Source organism: Mastomys coucha, unplaced genomic scaffold (assembly GCF_008632895.1).
Source record: "Mastomys coucha isolate ucsf_1 unplaced genomic scaffold, UCSF_Mcou_1 pScaffold13, whole genome shotgun sequence".
Classification (NCBI taxonomy): domain Eukaryota; kingdom Metazoa; phylum Chordata; class Mammalia; order Rodentia; family Muridae; genus Mastomys; species Mastomys coucha.
Window position 1 is genome coordinate 28,155,347 of NW_022196895.1, and position 9,924 is coordinate 28,165,270.

A 9,924-nucleotide genomic window follows, 5' to 3' on the forward strand; every position below is an offset into this window, starting at 1 on the left:
AAAAAAAAAGAAAGTGCTTGCTTGTCTTTGGGTTGTCCGAGTGGCAGGCTATTGATGGAGGTTGCTTCCCCTTACCTTGGAGCGGTCGGCCAGCTTTCCGTGTGCCTATGTATACTTTGCTCTCTATACTTGTGTATCAACTCATCTCACCTTACGAACCCTGCGAGACGAGTATACATTCTACCAGCTTTAAAAAGTGAAAAATCAAGGCTCAGTGAGATAAAGGTATAACTTCCCAAGGTCATGCAAGTGGCTATTGAGGAAGCCGATATTTTTCTGTAGGGGTCTTCGTTTCTCCGTCCTGCAAAAGTTAAGTACGTTAGGGAAATGAGATTGGCTGAAGAGTTTGTCCCTGGTTGTAAATTCGAAACACCTAGAGAGAGAGCGTTTACACTTTATTGACTTAAGTTGTTGAATATGTATTTTGTTGCAGCTTGTCCCCAGTCATTTTAGTTTTTACTTGTGGAAAAAGTGGCTCAGTGCATCCTTTTATGTGTACAGTAGAACTGTACAGAAAACAGCCATCTTACTGAAAAGAAGAAATATACTTGATAAAACTGCACATTTCTTGAGGTTATGTTTCATTTTTGCACGTTGTTGTTGATGTGTACAGGAAACTCACAGTCGGGTTATTTTCTTTGCTTGAGAATTCCTTATTGCAAACTTTGTTGCTGGATTATGTGGCAACGCCAGTATTCCTAGTGACTTTGCGTTGTCTTGTGCAGTATCTCTGGGTTTAATGTCAAAAGTCAATGTGTAAAATATCACAGAAAGTGATCATTTGTTGGCATGATTTATGTATCTATGCAAAATGCTACTAATTAGTTAACAAACCGACAGAAAAGTTGCATTTTAGTACCACACTGTACTGTTTGATTATCGAGTAAGCAGAGCTGGACCGCTTTACAGAAGAAAATGCTGATAAATGCCTTTGAAGTAACTGAAGCTCCATGTAACTACAGATGCTGTTATAATACTCAGATTCCATTAGTATATTACAACTTGAAGAAAACGTGTAGACTGTCTTCATAATAATGTGTAGGGAAGAGGCCACATTTACAGAGTTAACAGGTGAATGGCTTACAGACTGGTTTGTGTGGTTAGAATACAGACATTTGTTGAAGTAGGTTGAATTTGGTATTGTAGAAAGGTTGTCCAGTCATGTTCTCAGTCTGGTTGGAAAAACTAGCTGTCAAGAGCTTATGTTAAATGCTGATGCAGTAAGATGGACTCTTCTACGTGGTGGTGTAGGTGGAGCAGTGCTCCTTGCCTGATTTGATTGCTGTCAAAGGGACAGACTTATCTTAGTGGATGCTGCATCGTGTTTAGTGTGCTTGTTTCCTGCTTTGGAAAACTGGAGCTCTCTAAGTCTCTCCTCTGCAACTTTTTATCATGAAAGTAATTTAAGCATAAAGAAAATCTACCAGTGGTAAACAGCCACGTGGTGACCTTCTCCACTCAACAGTGTTGATAGCTTGCTGTATTTAATGTATATTAGTTTTGGTCGAACCATTTGAAGCTAAGCTGTTGACATTATGACACTTTACCCCTGTTGTGTCACCTTGCTTTACCTAAAGACAAGAGTACTGTTACCATTTATTTTCTTCAACATAAGTCCTTAGTTTAATTAATTAAAACAAAACAACACAAAACCCTTATCCGTATGTGTGCATGACTAGTGCCTGTAGAGGTCAAAAGAGGGCATCAGATCTAGAAATACCGTTGCAGGTAGTTGTGAGCCACCAGATGGGTGCCGAGAACCAAATCAGAGCCCTCTGCAGGGCAGCCAGTGCTGGTGCTCCTTACCTGGCGAGCCACCTCGCCAGTCCTTCCTCAGTGCAGTCCCATATCACACGTTTACACCTCTCAAATTGTCCTGAAAGGTTTTTGAGAGCGTTGTGTACAGCCTTTCTTCCCCAAGCCCCATCTCATCAGAATTTTATTCCTTTCATTTGTTTAACTCTTTAGAATCTCTTCTAATTTAGACTACCCAAATCCTCCTCATAAAATAACAAGAGACCAAGAATTCCGACGAGGAGTTTATCTTAGAAAGTGACTCACATTTTGCATTTGTCAGAAACTTTCCTTCCAGGGGAGGCAACTAGTAGGTCTTTTCTCTGCCCTGCTTAAACCGACTGTTGATTGTAAACTAGTTTTAAAAAGCTCATGAAAAAGAATACCTAATAAATTATACTTAATATTGCTTCCCATCATGAAGCTCACACTGTCTAGTCCCTTGATGCTGTTGATCGTGTGGTTGAGGGAATTATAGTAAGACTTGTTGCCTACTGTAGTTAGCAAGATACCTGTTGAGGGATGCTAGTGCAGTCCTTTAATCTCAGCACTTGGGAGAGGGGCAGGTAGACCTCTCTGAGTTTGAGGCTAGCTTGGTCTCCAAAGAAGTTCCAGGACAGTCAGGGCTAAATAGAGAAGCCCATTCTCCTTAAAAAGAAAAAAGAAAAGATGCAGAAATAAAAGACATCTGGGATAATAAGTGAGCCCAATGGTGGTTCTAACCTGTTCTCCAATAATCTTTAAATAGTTTTTTATTCTATGTGATCGGGTATTTTACCTGCCTATATATTTCTACACCACATGCGTGGTGCCTGCAGAAGCCAGAATTGAGCATTGGAATCTTAGAAATTGGAGTTCTACATTGCTGTAAGCTACTATATGGGTACTGGGAATCGAATCCCCATTCTCTGGTAGAGCAGCCAATGAGCTTAACCACTGAGGCCTCTCATCAGCTCCTCTACAGACATCTTTTCACTTACAGATGTTATAGTGTAATAATCCTTGTCTGTCTGACTTGTGAAGTCATTGTTGGTCAACAGATGGGAACAAGATCATGAAAATTGTAAACTATCCTGGGTAGCTGCTGTATTAATTAAAATCCGATTTTGTGGGTTTTTAAGATTTTTGGCGATGGATTCAAATTACTAGCTCTTATGAATTGTTAAAGAAACTTAGCTTGAGAAGAACTGGAAGAATTCAATGATAGCCTTTTCTTGTAATACACACTTAGTAAAGAAGTTTGTTTAAACTTTATGCAATCAATGTTGGTTGCACAAGAGGATCCAGAAATATGGAGCTCTGGGTCCATATTGAAGAATTGAAAGTTGTATGTTGGGAGGAGTGATATATGTAGCTCACTGGTTGAAAAAATGCTTTGAGTGTACAGGTCCCTGGGTTTGAGCCTTACTACCCAAAACAAAACAAAACAAATTGTGGCTTTGAACTTTACTTCATATTCTCATTCCATAATGATTGTATAAATAAGCCTTTGTGTATAAAGAATGAACAGATATTGAGGCATATTACTTACATTTAGAACTTGATCTCATTTTTACTAAGTCAGACATAGATACATATGTAATATAGAATCAGATTTATTTTTCAATAAATTTAGTAGATGAATATTTAAAGATTTCATAATAAGATTTCCAAGTAGCACATTCTTTCACTAAAAATATTATTTAACTCATGAAACAGTTTTGAAGACTTTTTACATATATCTTTGTAAATCAAGATGATCTATACATACAGAAATAAAAAGCTTTCCTATTATTCTTAAAATGCTTTTGTAGTATATCTATATATCTATGCACCTATACATATATGCTTTGAAGAAACGCTAATATGATTTGGGTTTGGATCCTTTGGATTTATTTTGAACATTGGTTGACAGTGTTCCTCATTGTGGCTAATCACATTTGCTTTGTAATATCTATTGAATTGTTGCTTTTGTTGTTATTTAACTTAGACTCATGTTTTATTATTATTTTAAAGATTATATATATGTATGTGCACAGTGCAGGACACTGAAGCTGGAGCAACAGGCAGTTCTGTACCACCTGGTGTGGGTGCTAGAACCAATTCAGATTCTCTGCAGAAGTGGGGCTTACTCTTAATAGCTGAGCTGTGTTGTAGATGGTTTCTAAGCCATGCACACTCAGGCACCACTATGAACTGAGTAGTTAAAAACCAAAAGCAAACACGTGAAGTTGGAGGGAAATGTGATGGCAGGACTGCAGGGGAAGGAGTGGCATAACTTGGATCAAGATAGGCATATGTGTTGTGGGACTTTCTCAGACCCACCTGAAGGATCAGTAATGACATGAGATTTCTATCATAGTTTAAAGTCTAGGCTTTTTGCTGGGGTAGTCTCCCTGCTACCTTTGTAACTTAACCTGACCATCTAGCCTATGACCTGCCATGTGGCTAGCTCTATACCTTTCTCTGCTGGGGTCCATGTCTGTTCTGTTCCTTGTCTTCTTTTGTCTTCCTGTGTCACTCTCTCTGTCCCCTTCTTGCTGCCCTAGTTATTGGCTGTCAGATCTTTATTACAATTAGTCATCAGTGAGACCACTTCTGATAAAGCACTAGATTGCATTTAGGTTGCTGAGGAAGGACATTTACAAAATAGAGAACCTGGTGATGGACATAGAAATGAAAATACCGAATCCTGCCAGCACTCAGCTCTGCCAGTACAGAATTAAGAATTCTGTACTGAATTCAGAGACACCTTCACATGATGTGAAGAAAGGTTATACCAACATATATGTGTGTATGGAATTCTCAAAAGATGGTGTGTTACTTGAGAGTCTGGTGGTTTGGATAAGAAATGCTTCCATAGCTGTGGGCATTTTAACATCTGGTCACCCCACTTCTAGTGTTTTCTCTGGTTCATGCTTTCAAGTTGAGGATGTGCGAGTGCCGTTTCCTGATCTGGCTCCTTGCCTGCTGCTTGCTACAATGCTTTCTTATTATGATGGACTCTTACTGTCTGGAATCTTAAGCCAAATAAACTCTTCCTTCTGCCTTGGTCATGGTGTTTTATCACAGCAACAGAAAGTGACTAATACAGAAGTTGATACTACAGAGTGGGGTGTTGCTGTGAGGAACCTGGCCATGGTGTTTTTTTTTTTTTTTTTTAAATATGGAAGACTTTGGGATTTTGGATTGGAAAAACAGTTGAATGTTAGAATCAGATCTTAAAGGGCTATCCTACTAGAAACTTGGAGGATAGTAGTTCTGAGAGCATTTGAACTATGGAGGTCTGCTAGCTCAAGTGGTTTCTGAGAGGAAAAATATTAGCACCCAGGTTAGAGGCCATTCCTACACTATTTTGGCAAAGAATCTGGCAGCCTTCTACCCTTAACCTAAGAACTTGCCCATGGCTATGCTAAAAAGTAGTGGGCTGATTTTTTTTTTTTTGGCTGAGGGAATTTGAAGGCAGTGTGATATTGAATGACTTTATGCAGATCTTCAGTGAAAAAGAGCAACTGGGGCAGAAAGTAGCACCCAGTGTTCAGTGTAAAGAGAAGCGGTACCACTGAACTTTTTTGTTGCCAAGACTAGTGCTGAGGGAGATGAGATTAAGATCAGGATTGGGAAGATTCCTGTGCATTGGAATAAAGGGAGGGGTCCCCTCAGGGCGATACTCTGGGTGCTAGCCCATTCCCACCTCCCCAAACTTTAAACTTGTGAAAGAGAAAAAGCCGCTGCTAGTGTGGCTCAAGGGGCCAGGCTCCATCATCCCAAGCTGGCAGCAGAACTTGGCAGTGTTATCCATGGACTGCTGGCTTTGGAGACATGAAGGATGGAAGAATGGGAGAGTTGTGGATTCTTCTCCATGGTTCCAGAGAGCGGCTGAGGTCAGGTAGTGTATGGTGAAAGTCCCTGCATGAATCCATGAGGAGGGCAAGGGACCCTGAGAGGCCATTGTTTTAAAGCTGTGAAAGAGAGGTCTGGCTTGGAAGAACCCAAGGTCTTGAAGAGATCAGAGTCATGAGATTTTTGCCAAGAGCTCCATACAGAAAGTGGAAGCAGCCAAAGGGAAGATGGAACATAGAGCCCCAGGATTTGGTATTTATCCTGCTGGGTTCTAGTTGCTCATTATTCTCTACTTTTTCCTTTGGGAATGGTAATGTATATTCTGTGCCATAGTTTATTGGAAGTATATAATTTGCTTTTTTATTTTATTGAAGGTTATAATTAAGAGACTGTCTAGAGCAATGGTTCTCAACCTTCCTAACAATGCAACTCTTTAATACAGTTCCTCATGTTGTGGTGACCCCAACCATAACATTATTTTTGTTGCTACTTCATAATTGTAGTTTTGCTACTGTTAGGAATCGTAATGTAAATATTTGATGTGTGGAAGTCCCTGTGAAAGGGTTGTTTGACCCCACCCAAGCTCCAAAGGGGTTGCAGCCCACAGACTGAAAACCTCTGCCCTTGAATCTAAGAAGGGACTTTAGACTTTGGGCTTTTAAACAGTGTTAAGACTGTGTTAGTCAGGGTTCTCTAAAGGAACAGAACTGGTAGAATGAAAAAAAAAGAATATATGTATATATACATATAAAGGAGATTTTTTGTTAGAGTGGCTTACAGGGTATGGTCTGGCTCGTTCATGAATGGTGGTATCCTGGTGGAAAGACCAAGAATTCAGTCCAGGAGATTGTATGTCTTAGCATATGTGCTAGGGCCTTAGGGGAATTCCTAGGGAGTTGCTGGTTTTTATTCTGTGGTGGAATCTCCAAGAAGTGGGTTCTAAACCAGCAGAGGAATGCCTCAGACCATGAAACATAAATTTGTCAGGTAGAGTAAGCAAGCACAAACAGGCAAAAGCAAAAGCTTCTTTTTGCCATAATTTTATGTGGTCCAGACTTAGAGTGGATCCAGTAAAGAAAGCCCCTTCCCTCATAGGCGTGCTCCAGCTGCCTGGGTTTTAGCTGACTCCAGACATAGTCAAGTTGAAAACCAACATAAGGATCACAGACTGTGAAAGATTATAAAGGTCTTTTGAAGTTGGACTAAATGCATTTTGGATTATGATTTGGCCATGCAACTGTTGGAGCCAGGGAATGTGGTGATTGAAGTGAGAAATGTCCCTCATAGTCTTGAATTGGAACGGTCAGTGTCTAGTATGGTGCTGTTTGGGCTGCTCATTGGTGGAGGAAGTGTGTAATTGGATTTGGGCTTTGAGAACTTAAGGCTTCGGTCTACTTTTAGTTTGTTCTCTCTCTTGTGCTTGTGGTTGATGAGTGAGCTCGCAGTTTCTTTCTCTGGCTGCCATGTATGCTACTTCTGCCATGCTTTCCCACCTCAGGAACCATAAGCCCAAATAAATTCTTCCTTCTGTAAGTTGCCTTGGTCATGTTTATCCTGGCAATAGAAAACTAACAATAATACAAAGTTTTTCAGGGATTATGCCTAGAAGTGATGTCGCTGGGTTAGTTGGTGGTGCTAGTTTTAGTTTCTTGAGAAACCTCCTATTAATTTCCATAGTGGCTACACAAGTTTACATTCCCATTAGCAGTATGTAAGGGTTCCTCTCAACCCACACATCCTTGCTATAATTGGTTGTTAGTTCCTGCCTTTCTTTTTGGATGATAGTTTTTTGACTAAGGACACTTAGTGAACACTTTCAAATATTTATTGGTTGTTTGTGTTTCTTTTCTAGAGAGCTATCTGTTCATTTGATTAGCTCATTTATTGATTGGAAAATCTGGAATTTTTAGTATTTAATTGTTACAGGTCTTTATATATTCTAGCTATTAGATCCCTGTCCAGTGGGTAGTTGGCAAAGACTTTCTTCATACTGCAGACCCATGATTGCTTTGCTTTGCAGAAGTTTTTTATGACTTGTAACTGTATTTGACAACTCTGGCTTACTCTCTGTGCGATTGGAGATCTTTTCAGAAAACCCTCACATGTAGCAAAGTTTTGAAGTGTTTTAGCTATGTTATTAAGGTTATTTTTTTTTTTTTGTGCAAGGTGAGAGATATACAGACCTAACTTCATTCTTGCTCATTCATGAGTGCTTTAATTCTGCATTTAACTCATTTGACTCTGACTCTATTTTCCTGGCTTTACTTCATCTTGCCTACCCAACTACCCCTCCTTTTTTTTTTAAAAAAAATCTCATTCTTGGTTTGCATCTCAGCCATGTCTCTTCTTTGGCTTTCTGTTCTTGCTTCATGAGGCTTGTCTTCTGGAGTTGAGGACATCATATGATTTTTTAAAAGTTTTAGAGTGTAGAATAAGGAGAAGTAACATTTGAATGTTTCCTGTGTCCCAGAAATGTCATTCAGCTGTTGACATTCTTCTCCTTCTCCTTCTCCTTCTCCTTCTCCTTCTCCTTCTCCTTCTCCTTCTCCTTCTCCTTCTCCTTCTCCTTCTCCTTCTTCTTCTTCTTCTTCTTCTTCTTCTTCATCATCATCATCATCATCATCATCATCATCATCATCATCATCATCATCATCATCATCATCATTATTATTTTGTGATACCCGGGGTTGATCAAGCCTCCTGAATAATAGGAAGACATTCTACTACTTAGTTCCTCTGCACAGTCTTTACAATTTATTTATTTGCTTATGTATTTTGTGATAGCATTTCACAATATTGCCCTGACTACTGTTAATCTACAGTTTGCCATGTAGACAAAGATGGCCTACAACTCAGAGATCTGCCTGCCTCTACCTCCTGAATGCTGGGATTAAAGATGTATGCCACCATGCCTAGCATTAGTCCACATTTTTTAACCTGTGAAAAACCATAGTAGAAACTGGGCCTTAGAGCAGCTTGTCCTGAGTTGTCAACGTTGTAGAGTTGAGTTTTTCATGATTCTTCCAGTTGGAGCAAAGGTTTCTAACTATCTTGCTACTTTCACATTGCTTACCGGCTCTTGCCATATGCTATGTTCTCTTGGGAATGTGTGCACTAGAAACTTCTGAAATAAGTCAATGTTTCCTATTTGTGTAAAAATCCCTCAGATGAGTTGTTCTTCATCACCCATCATCTTTTATACTTGCTAAGTCATGGAATTCTTCTGATCAGTGCTTGAGTAAGTGTCTAATTGTGTACACATACACATACACACTAAAAAAAGTTTTGCAAGTGTACTCACTTTAATACTGGGATACTGGGAGAACCTGACACATGGTTAGAAAACTGATGGTATAGTTTTTCCCTAGAATGAATGGGCAGAGTTTTCAACATGATTGTATTAAAATTACAAATCTCTGTGGTTGAAAACAGCAAAAACATTTATATTTTAATCATGCTACATTTTGTTTGTGGAAGCTACTCCCTTCAGAAATTCTCTTGGCCAGAAATTCCTTAGGCATGTATGCCCTGAGTAAACCTTCCAACGCAAGGAAATACTCTGTAGCCAGTTTCTAAGGCATAAAATTTGCCGTGCTGATACATATTACATGAATTTAGAACAACCAGTGCTTTTTTTTATTCTCATATCACAGGATAGAATGTCTTGGAAGTGAAGTTGTTAGAATGTGGCTATGTACTAATCTCATTTGAGTGTGTACCACATCATCTTTAAAAGTGGATTTTTAGTTGAGTTGCTAGTGTGTGTCTTCAAGCTCAGCACTCAGGAGGCAGAGGCAGGTGGAGCGCTATGACTTCAGGGCCAGCCTGGTCTACTTAGACTATTCTAGTCTACCAGGCCAGCTGGGACTACATAGTGATAATCCTCCCTCCCCCAAATAAAGAAACAAAACAAAAACAAAAACAGAAACAAAAACAGAGGAAGAAAAGAGAAAAGAGAAAGAAAAACCCATCTATCTGCATTACCTTTAAAAAGAAAGTTCATAAGTACTATTTAATAGTAATTATTACACTTTGTGTGCTATGTAATACAAGATATTACTATGCCAGCAGAATGGTACGTTACAGTCATCATGTAAATCCCAGCTTCTTTAACTGTGAGTCACAGCCTCATATGGGCTTGCAATGGGGGGTGGTTTGCGTAATATTTTGGCAACAGGAAAAAGTATCTGGATTCAATGACAAAATAAACTGAAAATCTGGCACATAGCACATCCAGAGTGTTTCTGGCAGTGCTGTCCTTGTAGCATTCAGAGACCTCATTGAAGCTTTGTTTCTGAACATACAACA

The 9,924-nt window shown here is 39.4% G+C and overlaps 1 protein-coding gene across 1 annotated transcript in view; it reads left to right on the plus strand.

Annotated features, from left to right (window-relative positions):
- Map3k2 (mitogen-activated protein kinase kinase kinase 2) overlaps positions 1-9,924 on the plus strand; it is a 71,455-nt gene that overhangs the window by 822 nt on the left and 60,709 nt on the right. The window lies entirely within an intron of this gene.